Raw genomic sequence first — 15,321 nt, 5'->3', positions numbered from 1 at the left:
GTGGTCCGGATGGTGTGTTTTCCCATTTCCTTTTCTTTGCTGTGAATGTGAGGCTTGCTTTCTGCCCCCTAATGCTGATCTGGATGGATGTAGAAACAAATGACTCTGTATCACAGAAAGCAAGAGTACTGGGCTGCTAGCTGTTAGGATTCACATCTCATGTGGTTCATACCAAAATTTCCAAAAGAAATTTGAGACCTTGACAACATCCTATATATTGCTACCCAGATCCAAGAACTGAATTAATAATTAAAACTTTTTGATGACCTATCTGACCTTTGACTTTCTGTTTCAGTCTGTTTTTGCTGTAAAACATTTTTTCCCCACAGTTGCAAGTGATTAACTAGAGTCTTAGTCTCTTTTCTCCTTTAGGAATTAGAAAATCTACCTCTAAATCCCAGTCTCAGCCCTTATCAGCTGTCTGTCTCTTTGTTCTAAGTTTATACATATATATTATAAAAGATATCAACCATCTCACAACTATATTATGAAAAACCAAGCAATTCACAAGGTATTCAGAATATTATGTGGTACATAGTAGATCCTTAAAACATTAGTCAAATTTGTATCTTTATATTCTAGAGAATTTAATGAGCAATGAAGTGATATAAGTAGTGGGTAAGTCTCAGGGTGATATAACCAACATTACTTGGATATGAACTTTTTAAAAAAGTGGTGATATTTTCTGAGAGCTCAAGAGGTGAAAACTTGAGCCATGTCCTTCCATTTGGGGTTAGGACTGAAACACTTCTCTCAAGATTTTGTACTGAAGTGCTCATTGCCCTTACCCTTTGACACCTACCAAAGAATTCAACAGCATGCTCATTAACTGGTAATCTCAGTCTTATCTATGAAACAGTCTTATCTGTGATTGAATGAGATGAAGTACATATAAAGCTTTGCATAGCACCTACCATATAGTAGGTATACAATAAGCAGTCCATTAATAGTAATCTCATTATTTACAGAGATCCTTCCACAAAGGTTGTTGCATTTCCATAAGGAGGAGGAGATTATTTCTAAATTCTTCCTAGCTGTAAAATACACACTTTTGTAATTTTGATAAATTTAAACACTAGAGCAGTATTGAAATCTCCATTTTTTAAAAACTTGGATAATTCCAAATGTCATTTCTTACACATGAAAAATCCACATTAAAAATCTTATATGGTGAAAAGAAACACCAAGTAGCCTTTAGCTGTATCTCCCTTTCAAGTGAGTATAATTGTATGATGACATCATTTTAGTTGCAGAGATCCTCAAATCTGTTTTAAAAGTTATTGTTTTCTTTCTAGAAATATAATAAAAAATTGAAAAAGAAACCAATCTGTATGAGTTTTTCTTTCCAATTAGAGAACATGATGGCTTTAGTTGTTTATAAAAGTGCTGATCCAAGAAAACCTAATTGATTAGAACAGTATATGGGCTGGCTTAATGCTTTAGGTCAAATCTTTGGGAAATATACATTCATTATGCAAAATTAAATGTATTGCAAGCATCTTTCCTGTCAAATGTCATTTTTTTTCTTTTACCATATGCCTGCAAGTTTGACTTGTAGAGATGAATCATGCATGGGTAGTATTGTAACCAATTTTGATGCTGTTTGTGGAAAGAATTAAATTCCAACTATTATTCTCTTTGCTATTTTTGTATTAACGTCTTCTTTTGCCATTAGAACAGCTCAGCACTGCTTCTTCTGTTTTGGTGGTCTGCAGGCTGTGGTTTGGTCCTCAAATAGGATAGGATTTTTCCTGTCTGAGTGATGAATTATATCTTCATTATGTGCTGAGCACCCTGGTGGATGGAGTCTAGAGTTGAGCCCACATCTTCTGACAGTAACTAGCAAGGTAGGCTAGAGACAACTTCACTCAGAGTAGCAGGCTTCCCATCACTAGCTGTGCTCCTTGCAATCAACTACGCTGGGTGGGGCTGTTTAGATGTGGACAGGTGACCGATGGGAACTTTTTCTCCTCTCTTTGATTCTGCAGCTTTCGGAGTCTAGGCCAGTTCATTAATGATGAACTCACAGGTGAGGGCTCTCTGGTTTGGAGTTGACTGGCCATGACAAGTAAGTAGATGTGAGAATGAGGGAGAGGGCAAAATTGAAAATAGCTCTGTTGTCTACAGTTTGGGCTAGTGAGTGGCTAGGGCTAGTAATAACTAAGATAACGAATGAAGAAAGTAATGATTGGAAAAATAAGTTTATGTTTAGAGATGAGTTGGCCCTGCTTCCAGACATCCTTCAGGTGGAAAGGCACAAAAAGAATGTGTTGAATGAAGATCTGCAGCTCAGCATTTCAGGCCTAGAAGGACGGCTGCTCAAGGGAAGCTATGTCTTAAGACCACTTTTAAAATTTCAGTATGAATACATTGACTCCCAGAAACCGCTGATGCTGTTGAACAAACCAGTGTCTCAGAATTTCAGAGTGGGAGTAAGGCAATATGTTCAACAGCACAATTGTGCATGTCAGCCATGTGCACAAGGGAGGAGCCAGCAGTATGGGGGCTTTCCAATGTACAGCAGTGGGGGGGTGGACTTGAGCCAGTTCACACGTGGGGCTGGGATGCATCACCCATAGCAGTTTCTGTAATTTCCTCGGATACCTTTCACCCAAAGCAAAGTTAAATGCCACACAACATATTAATATTAATTGAACTATGGAGTTCATCATCCTAATCACCATCAATGTTCATTGATTAAGATTTTACTTTGGAGGTATTCAGTTTTGTCATTGTTATGGGTTACCATTGACAACTTTAGTTGTGAAGGTTTGAGTAATTTGCTCTGAAAATTCTTATTTTTTGACTTCAAATAAAGGTGAATAAGTGGGTGTTTGGATGGTGTGTTAATAAAATTGTTTTAAAAAGAACTTTTAAAAGCCGGATTCCTTATCATTAGCCTTCATCTTTAGGTCTGAAGTCATGACCCTTGGGATTTTAATTTCTCTAAGACTTTCTACCATTCCTTTGGTTTAACCAGGAAAACTAAAAACCTCATATTCAACAGTAGTAATTGACTGGGTTAGGGTTCTTGACCATAACCAGGGTCCACGGGGAGCCTGAGAACTGGGCACAGCAGTGAGTTCCTCTGGTATTAGTGACAGAAGGTTGAAAAAATTTTTTTGTCATGCTGGCATTGTATGGACAGCTTTTTCTGAAAATAGCTGGAGCTGCCTTTCTTTGGCAGCTAACATAGTGTTGTCTTCATTGACCAGCTGAACAATTGAATCCTAGGGAACCAGTTTGGTGGCTTGGCCAACCTTCCACAGTGTGGGAGTAGCAGTGGAGGACAAGGGGAACACTGAAATGGGGGTACACTGTTCTAGGCACACCTCTTTGCCATCCACAGAATACTACTGTCAGTAGAAAGACAGTGGGCTTCCTTAGCTCTTTCTAGACTTGGAATCTTCTGGAGCTCTGAGAAGCTGCAAGTTTCTAGGACCTTATTTTTCAGTCTTGAGGCCCCATTTAGAGGCCAGTAATAGAAATGACAATGGACATTGGTTAAGAACTCAGTCACTTGAGTCACACACGGGGGTTCAATGCTGCTTTGCCACCTACAGTTTTATGAAGTTGGGTTAGATACTTACTGTCCCTAACTCTCGGTTTTCTTATCTGTTGAGCAGAGAGAATAGATCTACTTGATTTTGTTGTTGAGAGGACATGAATGGTCATCTCTGTGAACCACACATCTGGACTCATGATATCTAGAGATTCTGGCTGCTGAGGTGGTCATGAGTTCACGCCCAGCAGTGAGAGGTGAAAGTCAGTTGTGGATTACATGACTTCAGCCTTCTACGTTGAACATGCTCATAGACATCGCCAGCCCTTTCTGTTTTTTCCCATCCCACATCTCTAGTTATTGCTAACAATATGCACAAAGTGAAGAAGGCAAAGCCTCTTCCTATTGTCTTTTCCCCTTCTCTCCCTGTCTGTAGACACACTGTCCATGGTAGGGCCTCACATTCACTCCCAGGTCTCTGGCACCATGCCCACAGACTACCCAGGACCCTTTGTTCCCCTTTTCAACCAGTTAAAAATTACCCTAGCTGCCTTTTACCCAGAGTGTGAAGGTTCCTGATCTGCTGGTTGGATCCAACCTCAGAAATGTTTCCTTTGGCTGGCATAACACTCATTTTTTAAATTATTTAGTTTTAAAAACAGGAAATTTCGCATAAAAGTCAGGAAATCATGTATGTCTTTGGGCTCACCTTTCCTAATAGCAGGGGCCAATTGAGCAGCAGTTGTCCTCTCTAGGCAGTTATGTGTTCCCCCCAGTTCACCCCAGTTCCCACCCTTCCCTGAAGTCTTACACCTGGTCTGCCCTCATTGGCATTCCCATCTGTGCCCTATAATCATTTACTTTTGTGATCTAACACATTTGAATCCCAAAAGGTGGTAACTGGTGGAGTAACCTAATGCAATACGTGACTTTGCATGTTCCCAGTGTGTTAAACCTTAATGTACATGGATTGCCTTTTAAGATGATAAGCAAATGCTGAGGTACGGTAGTATGGCCTGTCAGTTTAGAGTTGCAGATATTACTGTTTTTTCCTCTATCAGTATTTGGGCAATAGAAGAATCTGTATCTAACTTTGGCTTTTTCCATTTTAAAGTGAGAGAAAAAAATGGAGATGAGAAAAGGGCTAACACTGATGTTATGAAGTTTGAAATGCAGTGCAGTATTTGTTAGTTTCATTCAATATTTCATCAGAATTTAAGTTTGAAAGGTAAAGGTGTGCGTTCAGTGTAGGAAAGAGCTTCAAAGATCAGACCTGTAAGAAAAGGTATGTTTTCTAATATTTTATCTTTCTGAGAATACTCTTGGAGTATTTCAATCTATTGTCCCGGATTTCCATCTTTGTGATGGAAAATGACGTACTGGTAAAATGACCTACTGGTAAAAGTTTGAAGGGACATTGTATGCGTATAATGTGTAGTGCCTGTATTTTTATTTGTTTGTTTTTCAGAGTATTCCTCAAAATACACAACATTTCCCCAGAGGACAAATTTCACTGGTAGATTGAATCCAGGGGTGCTTAACCTATGAGCCACATCCCTGGCCCCCCTGTTTTTGTGGGGGGTACTAGGGATTGAACTTAGGGGCACTAGACCACTGAGTCACATCTCCAGCCCTATTTTGTATTTTACTTAGTGACAGGGTTTCACTGAGTTGCTTAGTGCCTCGCTTTTGCTGAGGCTGGCCTTGAACTCCTAATCCTCCAGCCTCAGCCTCCTGAGCCACTGGGATTACAGGCATGTACCACTGAGCCTGGCAATTGGTAGACTTCTTTAGGGACTGATGCAGGTCTCTGCAGGAGATTTGGGGGAAATATATATTAAGCACCCTCACATGTTCTAGGCTTTCTTGAATTGTCACAGTATCCTGTGAAGTGGGGTTTGTCCCCTTTAGTGAGGCAGCACAGTGTACCAATCTGACTAGGGTCATTTTTTGGTGCCTCAGTGACCTACTCTAGGTCCTTGAGCAGGGAACTTAATTGTTCCAAATTTTAGCTGGAACAGTTTCATGTCACACAACAAATCATCTCACAGATGTTAAAAGTGTTACATGAGATAGTAAGTGTTAGCAATTCCTGGCTCAAAATAAGCACCAAGGAAACATTCACTGTTGTGCTTTAGAGTAGGGTCTTGAGATCCTTCTATTTTGGAGAGCTAGCTGCCTACTCTTCAGCGAGGTAGGGCTGGGCTCAGCTCCCAAAGGCAGAGTGGATACTCCTGTTGTGTTGGCTCCCTGTCTGCTTCAGAGACCAACATTTTTTTTTTTTTTTTTTGCCTGTTTCCTCCTTAGTTCCCTTCCTTTCTCACCTTGACCTTCTGCACAACTTGACTTCTAGTCCACTGCCTCTTCCTTGATTAACACAAAATTAATTTCCCCCTCTGATACCCTTCTCCATAGTCACCTACCGGTTCTTTCCCCAGAACATTCAAATGATTTCATTGAACTTTTTAATGCCTGTGAAAGACATGGAACCGATAGTCTTCAGTCTGGCCAGCAGTTTTAATTAGAGTGACTGTGTAGTGTGCTGTTAATTAAACAAGGAGTTATTTTTAGATATGTGTTTCATTAGTCCTTTGGAGCACCTCTTCCTTCAGATTTTTAAAAAACAGGTTAATCTATGGCCTGGTTAGAAGCCATTAACTCTTTAGCTACCAGTGGCTAGAGAATCAGAGAGAAGGCAGGATGAACAATGCACCTGGAAAGCATGCTGCCTGCCTTCCAATGGAGCGTTCTCTCCAATGATGCCCCCAAAGTCAGAGGGTCATGCTGCAGAGACTTGTTCCAAATACTTAATATTCAAGTACTTTTGAACTTCATGACACAGTCCAGTCCTAAGAGGTGTTGAACCATTTCAAATGCTGTCATGATTCACCCTTCAGTGGGCACTCTGGCAAATTTTTCCCCAGGAACTGTCTCTAATGTCTTCAAGATTGAATCAAATTGAACTTAAACACATTTTTATAGAGAGCACACTGTCTGCATCTAAGTCGTTCCCCTCGCCATGTTCACCAGCCCGCCTGTGCCCACTATGGTCACCATTTAGCAGCTGGAAGGAGGATGGCACCTGGTGGACAGCAAAGGCTTTGATGACTACATGGGGACTGACTATGTGGAAAATGGGTGCAATGGCCAAACCAGACTGTGTCATCAACCTTGAGGGCCAGAAGCCTTTCATAAAAACTGAAAGCACTTTGAAAACAACACAGTTCTCTTGTAGCCTGGGAGAGAAGTTTGAGCAAACTACAGCTGATGGCAGAAAAACTCAGACGGTCTGCAGCTTTGTCCAGTGGTGTGGTGGTGCAGCGTCAGACACGGGATGGGAAGGGAAGCACAATAACAAGAACATCGAAAGATGGGAAGTTAGTGGTGGAGCGTGTCATGGATAATGTCACCTGTACTCGGGTCTATGAGAAAGTAGGATAAAAATTCCATCATCACTTCAGACAGGAATTAGCTGTAAGAATGAGGAAGCTCAGTTCCACGAGCAAATCTCCAGACTACTGCTTATTTTTTTCATTACTGTGTTCAATTATCTCTATCACAAACATTTTACATGCAACTATTCAAAGTGTTGGTTTAACTAAGCTCATCCCTTTTGTTAGTAAATAAATGTGTGCTAATAAAAAATTTATAAAATTTGAGGCAGTATTATATCAAGTAAATATATGTATATGACTATGTATATGAGTCATATATGCAATTTTTAAAAATAGTTACGTCTTTAAAAAAAGATATATCCTGATGATTTCATTTTATATACTGTCTGATACTGTTTATAGAGCATTCCCAAACAGGCAGAATTAGAGAGATGGAGACAAGATCAGAGGTTGCCAAGGGTAGACATGTAATTCTTGGTGGTGATTGGTAAGTTCTGTAACTTAATTTTGGTGTGATTACATGATTTTTTACATGTGACAAAATTTCATAGAACTAAGCCTACGCACATAAACACAACAAATAAATAAAAAAAGAAAAAAATTCCAACAAGATGTTCATATGTTATAACACATATTAGGTCAATTGCACATAAATACTATACAAGAAGTAAAGTGGAAAAGTAGATAAAACATCTATTGCTTAGATTCAAGGAGGCTTATTAGCTGTTGCTGGAGAGGCAAATTTACAGTCATTTTATGAAGTCATATTATACCTGTTGTCATTTGAAATAGATTCACTGAAGTCTTCAGTTTTATTATAGATTTTAGTGCTTATTATTGAATAACAATGCATTTAAATTACCCACAAGTATGTTATGATTTCAGTGCCTCGCATTTTGCTTTGAGCTTGGTAAGTAATCCCTTGTGGTTCTGCCTAAGATCAAGGCATAAAAATGTAATAATTATTATTTTTTGCATTAGAATGGAGCAGAGCTTTAATGCATGTGTTTATGAAGGCTCAATCCTGTTGTGAACATTAGCCTCTGTGTGGTCAGTCATCAATAACACAGAATTTATGGGAAATTTCTCTTTTTTTCTCTTTCCTTTTATTTCTATCATCCTACTTTGATATGACTATTGACTGCGATTGATTTTTAGGAGTGGGGGTAACAGAGAAGACCATGTTTGATCTGTTTTTGACTCTGGATCTTCTTGGTAGCGTTAACTCCTCACACATGCCCAGTTTTGATAAACTGCAAAGCATTGAAGCTTCTCTCTGTGATTTCCTTTCCTTTTTGCCTATTTCCTTTATCCCCTTTTCATATCAAATGCCCACTTCCTTCACAAAGCGGGGGCCCTATTTCTTATAGTGGAAAGGGATCTGATAAATGAATAACATAGCAATATGTTAACTCACCCATGGGTAATTCTTAAATGATATTACCAGAATAAATGAAAGTGATCTATTGCAGTAATCTGTTTAAATGATTCTTATGTTTAACCTATCAACAACTTACTATCTCTAGGAAAAAGCATCTAAATAATAGCCTTTGGTATTGGAAGGAAATAGGAATAATGCTTAACTTCAAGAAATGCTTTTCTAATATATAATAGGATTTCAGTCACCTGGGAAGGAAAGAGAATTCTTTCAGGGGTGCATGAGATGGGCTTTTCCATTCTATGGGAGTTATAATAATTAAACAATTATCTAAATCAATAATGAAGTTTTTCTTACTTCTATATATCTGATAATATTTTGAAATTTTAAAATCTATGTAAAGTAGAATCTGTTTGCAGATCTTTGGATCCCTACTAGATTTTAAATTCTCTGAGAGCAGGGACCATGTCTTTTGTAACTTTGTGTCTTCACATTATATAGCAGATATTTTGCATGCTTATATACTTATATTTAATAAATTGAATAAACCTAATAGTAGATATTTAATAATGAGTAGTAGACTTAATGAGCATAGTGGCATCTTCAAAAAATATAGATGCAAGTATACCATTGTACAGAGCAAAGGAATCACATATAGCTATCCTTATGTTCTCAGATCTCTGACTTTCCTTAACTAATGTCACATTCAGCAACAACATAGCTTTGATTACATTTTTTAACCTTAATGCTCCATAAAAGATCATTTGTTATATTAATGTTAAATATACGTACATGCATCAAATTCTAGTTTATTGCCTGATTCCTCAACATGCTTTCTTGATGCAGAAGACAACCTCTGAGCTGTGAAGACATACTAACCTGCTCTGTATGGACATCCATGGTTATTGTTCAAAGAGAAAGTCTGATATTACTTTTCAACAAAAATAGCAGATGACTGATAGACAACCTATATCATTATCAGTAATTATTATTGCATTTCTGGGTTTAATATTTCCAAATTTCATTCCCAGGGCTAGGAAACCAATCATTTGTGATTCTGCTCTACAAATAATCCTTAACTCTGAATTCTAAAGCTTGGAAAGAAAAGGGTTTTAAGTTTTGTTCCTCATTTTTATTTTTAAAAATCCATGTTGCATAGATGAATAGATAAAGAAATTGTGGTATATATACACATTGGAATATTACTCAACCTTAAAGAATGAAATTATGGCATTTGCCAGTAAATGGATAGAACTGGAGAATATTATACTAAGCAAAATAAATCAATCCCAAAGAACCAAAGTCCAAATGTTTTCTCTGATATGTAGATATTAACTCACAATCAGGGGTGTCATGGGGACAATAGAGGTACCCTGGATTAGACAGAGGGGAATGAAGGAAGGGGAAGGGACATGGGGGTAGGAACAGTAGTAGAATGAATTAGATATTATTATCCTATGTGCATATATGCTTACATGACCTGTGTAACTCTATATCATGTACAACCAGACGAATGAGAAGTTATATTCCATTTATGTACGATATGTCAAAATGCATTCTATTGTCAGGTATAACTAATTCAAACAAATTTAAAAAATTTAAAAAAAATTTAAAAGAAAAAAATCCATGTTGCAAAATAGGGGACAGCAAATTTTTCCTTTAAAGGCCCTGACTAATTATTTTCAGCTCGGCTGACCAACTTGTTACTCTTACAACTACTGTGTGCTGCCCTTTGTAGGTAAAGTAGCCACAGACAACATGGAAATAAATGCGCATGACTGGATTAGCCCAGAGTTCTGTATTTACTTCCCCTCTTACAGATACTGCTAGAAGAATGTCAACCAAAACAGATATTTTAAATTTTATTTTGTGAAGAGAGCTACTGTTATGATGGAGATTTACCTGTGTATACTATTGAGCTCTTAAAATATTGGCAATAACCAAAAAAGAGATTAATAATAAACTCATGACATCGGCAGTGACTGGCATACAGATTTGGCACTACCTGCAAACAGAAAAACCAAATCCACTGGTACCCAAGTAAAAGGAGAGAAATTTGTTCTTAACCACGTTTTAGTCATGTAAGTTGGTAAACATCTGTTGGCTCTCTCCCAGGGTGATAGGTGCATGGCAGATGCTCATGTTTCCCCACAAACAAAGGCTGAGAAATTTATCTTTCATTGGTTACTCATTGCCACTTCTTTGATTCCAACATGGTTGCCTGGGCACTCAATTTCTACACTAGGTAAAGGGAAAAAATAGCAATCCATTATTCTTCTATTTAAACCAATCTAAATTGATTGTCCTTCTCATTTTCCACTTACCCAGCCTCTCTTAAACCATAACTTCAGGAGTAAAAGTGTTCATGTATTTTTGCTGAGTTCAAGGTTTTAATGTGCTGAGCAATGTATCATTCCAGGAGCTGACCTGCAGTTTTCTTATTGATAATGGACATGCTAATGTATTATTAGCCCTCTTATTTTTGGCCTAAAGTGAGCTAATAACTAGAATCATTATGTCGTTCCTATAAAATGTTCAGACAAAAGGAAAGTTGTGCAAATTGCAAACTATTTGTCAAATTAATTATAATATTGAAAGAAATGAACTAGATGGAAAGAAAATTCAATTTCATACACCTATGCTGGTAAAAGGGGCAATGGAATATCTGATTTCTGGGGTTTGGTAATATTATTCTTTGGATAAATTTATTGTAGAAAGTTCTGCCCATTAGTCCATGTCTTATAATTATTAGTACCACATGTACTACTGTAGGCCCTAATGTGTCACTGAATGTAACACATGGTTTCTCTGAGATTGCTGTCACTCTCTCTGCCCCGAGGCCACTATGTTGCCATGGCTTGAAAATTCTAGGACCAGTTTTGCTCTCTTTAAAAGAAAACACTAATGTTTTTTTTTTTTTTCCTACCAGAATAAATTAAACTCTTATAAATTAACTTGGTTAATGTCGACATTCTAAATAATACACTTTCATCTCAAATATATTAAAATGGTAGAGTAAAAAGAATGAAATGCATCAGTTAGTTTTTCCTGGGCCCCACCTTCCCCCTCAGTTTGGGCAACTAATTGAAGTGAAAAGCAAGTGTCTAGTAGAGCAAGGATATTTTCCCAGGGCTGGCACCTCAGCTCACACCATCCCCAGCTCTCCCTTCTGGGGTAAAACAGCAGCTGTGTACTGAGGACCTTGAGCAGCTCAAGGTCCAATTAGCAGAGTCTTGGGCTGACACATTCACACTGGGAAACCTCTTTGGAGACGGGCCATGTGGTGGTTACTGAAAGCAGGTTCTTACTCTAGGCCGAGCTGTCAGGCAGGAATTCATTTTAAAAATCATCTGTCTACAATCAGTAAAATTTGGGAAAGACACTAGAGTCTCATGATCTCTTTTCTTTGCAATGTATTTTTCAGAGAGTGAACCCTACAGAGTAGAAGAAGATTAATTTAAGGTCAAGCAGATATATATTAGTCCAGGAACTACTGTCAGCTCTGCCAGGAGCTAAATGCAGTGTGGTCATGGAGAAGCTGAGGAGGGTAGGAAAGTGTAAGCCCAAGAGCAGTGAAAAGTTAAACTTGAGCATGTCATGAGGAAGGCCAAAAAAAAAAAAAAAAAGCCATAGGCCATTGAAGAAAAATGGATCATGACTGATTAAAAGAAGCAGGAGACGCTTCCTAGAGGAGGTGACACAGGAAACAGGCAGGGGAAAGAGCTTGGGATTTGAAAGTAGGACTGTTGGGATCGTAGTCCTGAGGAAAGGAGAGATGGGTACAGAATGCCGCACTGGGAAAGCACCAGGTGTGTCAAGGGAACAAGCAGTTGCTTCTTGGACTAGGATGCTGCAGGTGACATTTGGGAGAGCAGTCTCCTCCAGTGCAGAGCAGAAGTCTCCTCAAAAGAGAGGAAGGAGGCAGAGGACAGCTAGCAGATGCTGAAAGATGAGTCTGCTCTTTAGAAGGCCTTAACTGGGGCTCAAGACCACCAGCTCATTCTACAGCAAACCCCCTGTACGCGCATCTGAACTTGAAGTGTTGAGTGGGCTGATCATCTTAAATGTAGGGAGCCATGGGAGAGACAGTGCTGGAGGGGAGTGAAGGAGAGCTTTAGTGGGAGAGGCTCCACTCTCTGTCTTTGCTAAGATTTTGGTGGGTCCCCACTGAAGCCTAGAGAAGGTCTTGGAGGACATGTGTGACTCAGGTTGGATGGCCTGAGGATACCAGCCTGAGTCTTCTGATCTTGCTGGAGAAGTAAGACTCATCACCTGGTTTTATTCAGTGACATAGCCGGGTCCTCTCTGGACCTCATTTTCCTGGTCTAGGGGATGCTGCTGTTCCCTGAACCCAGCCCCAAGATCCAGTTAGGAAATAATGTGAGCATGTTGGCAAAAGCACTTAGAATACACACACACACACACACACACACACACACACACACACATATATTTTGCTAGTATGAGTAATAGTTTTGATTCATAAATTATAAAAAATCTTTAATAAACTCTTTGCTTCATGGGCCCAAAATATAAAATTTGAGCCTGTGGCAGTCATCTAAAACTCATAGATCCATAATTGAAAGGGACCCTACTACCATCTATATCTCCTCAACTACTGAAAGGTGGGACATCTTCGTGGGCAAGAGAGCAGATGCTGGAAACAGATTTAGTGGGTCCAAATCCCACCTCTACTGCCCCGGTTATAATGTGGAATGAGACTATTTTAACCTCTTTGTGCCTCAGTGACCTCATCTATGAAGTGGGGATAAAAACTTCTTTGTCATAGTGTTGTGAAGACTGTCAATCAGTAAGCCTGGGGCCCTAGAGCAGCCCCTGCACACAGCCATGAGGTATGTACTGCAGTGCCAGCTCAACTGCCTTGTTTTCCAGATGAGGAAACTGAGTCCAGAGAGATGAACTGACTTGCTCGAGGTATTGATTTGCTTGGTGGCAGGGCCAGGACTAGAACCTGTTTACTGACCCTCAGGTCTTCTCCCTGTCTTCTGTGGATTTTGTCCACAGGATTTGCCTTTATTGAGAATTTTAAAAGGAAGAAAAATATGACAAAGCCTTTCAGGTATCTTCAAGGGGGGAACTAATCATGGCTTTTGGGGACTAAGGAAGCACTTCTCAGAAAGACCTGTGTGAAAAAACGTGTCCTTACACTTAGATTAACACGTGGGAAGATTCCCTGAGAGCCCTTGGAGCCGATTCTGCTGTACTCTCAGCGGTTGCTTTTTATCGCCTGCCTGAGGCACTTACATCACACCTGCTGGTCTGGGTCTCTGGCATATTGCATGAAAATTACACAAGTTCTCTGGGGCCTACAGGAAGAAATAAATCGCAGACTGTTGCCTTGAGACCTGAGTCTACATTTCTTCATACTTGTATTTCAGGCACCAAGCATAACCAACAGGACCTCAGTAAATGTCCACTCAATTGACATGGGACAAAAGAGTGTTCAGCTTGAAGCATCAAGGAAAATCCTGCTCGTGCAGTCTCGTTGCTGCCTAGGGGAGAAATTCATTTCATATTGTTTCTTCCTTGTCCTGGGACTCAAACAGGATGTGGTGAGGGGTCTCATTTTTGGGTCCTTGGGGTGAGTCTCTTGACATTTTAGATCTCATTTGATCTATCCGCAAAAGGGGGATAATAAGATGCACAACATCCTGCAGATATGTGAGCATCTACCTGCCAAATGCTTGCCCAGCGGAGCCGAGAGATGCTGGGAGTGGGGGGTGGGGGTGGGGGTCAGGAAACAGCGCAACAGCTGGGAAGCAACAGCTAGCAATCTGCACCTGGGGCCTGGAAGGGACAAGGAAGTCATCCTCAGCCAGGATGTGAGAGCGCTGAACTGCAGGCAAGAGGGGTTCCACTGGGGACTTTTACCCTTCTTGTCTGAGGCCAAGGGACCGCAGGTGACAAGAGGATCCAGGACCTGAAAGAGGCCATATCCTAACTCCAGGCAAATATATGGGAGGGGCCCCACTCGTGTTTGTGGGCCACTTGGCATTCCATGGTCACATTCTGTCCTTGACAGTAGATGGGAAGATCACACAGTCTGTGTGCACATGTGTGCATGTGCAAGGTGGATTCTCCCCAATCCCCCAGTTTGTGTTTCCACTTTTTAATGAACTATCATTGTTGATAGATAATAGTTTAAGCAAAAACAAAACGAAACCTTACTGGGGAAAAAAATGTCAGTGTCCTGTTTTAAGTTCCATGACCAAAAAAAAAAAAAAAAAAAAAAGAAAAGAAAAGAAAACCAAAACGAACAAAAACAAAAACAAATTTACCAGTCTATGGAATCCTAAAACCTGTGGAAGTGGCTTGCCTTGGCTTCTTTGAGCACAGAAATTAAGCCATGTTGTTACTTTAATTAGAAACTTGAAACTGTAAGAGATTCTTCAAGAAACTGTTCAGAGACCAGAGTTCAAAATCAAAGGTAGGACTTACTTGTGTTCAGATTCCAGGGCTGGGAAGAAGTTTATCTCGGGAAGTTGGTTTTGCACAATATTCTATATCAAGATTAGGAACATTCTTTTAGCAGTAGCAGGACTGCCTCAGCAAACAGCAGCAGCAGCCACAGTAAACCTCAAGTCTTTTGCAGCAATGCTTTTAAATACCCCAAAATACATTGGCTGACTGAAAAAGACTTCCTCTCTCCTAATGCAAACCTGCGGTGATTTCCTTGCCAAACGTAAAATGTGCATCTCTCCTCCCTTACCCAATCCAGAGTCTGTATGTCCTTGCATAATTGGAGACCCCCAATTTAGGTTTTCCATGATACATTCTTAAGAAATCTCACTCTGGCGATTCATAACAATACTGAAATGGGATAAGGCACATAATATACAGCTAATGTGTGTTACTTGCCTGAGAGCAATTTAAAAACGATGCTTGTCTTTCTTTGACTTGCACATGGGCTACAGAGGAAAGGACACTTGATCTTTCTCAGGCAACATCTCTCAAATGCACTTTATAGAATTCTAGGATGGAACAAATGTAAAAGTTTCCAATTCACAGTTCGATAAAGGGAAATA

General features: G+C 39.6%; 1 pseudogene across 1 annotated transcript; it reads left to right on the top strand.

Annotated features, from left to right (window-relative positions):
- The first annotated feature begins 6,209 nt into the window (after window positions 1–6,209).
- LOC306643682 (putative fatty acid-binding protein 5-like protein 3) lies at window positions 6,210–7,067 on the top strand (annotated as a pseudogene). Its single transcript has 2 exons — window positions 6,210–6,272; window positions 6,564–7,067. The product of its transcript is annotated as a putative fatty acid-binding protein 5-like protein 3 (transcript).
- The last annotated feature ends 8,254 nt before the right edge of the window (window positions 7,068–15,321 follow it).

This window comes from Sciurus vulgaris, assembly GCF_902686455.1.
Source record: "Sciurus vulgaris genome assembly, chromosome: 14".
NCBI classification, from domain to species: Eukaryota; Metazoa; Chordata; class Mammalia; order Rodentia; family Sciuridae; genus Sciurus; species Sciurus vulgaris.
The sequence above is the reverse complement of the archived record's forward strand: the minus strand, read 5'-3'. Positions and strand labels throughout refer to the sequence as shown.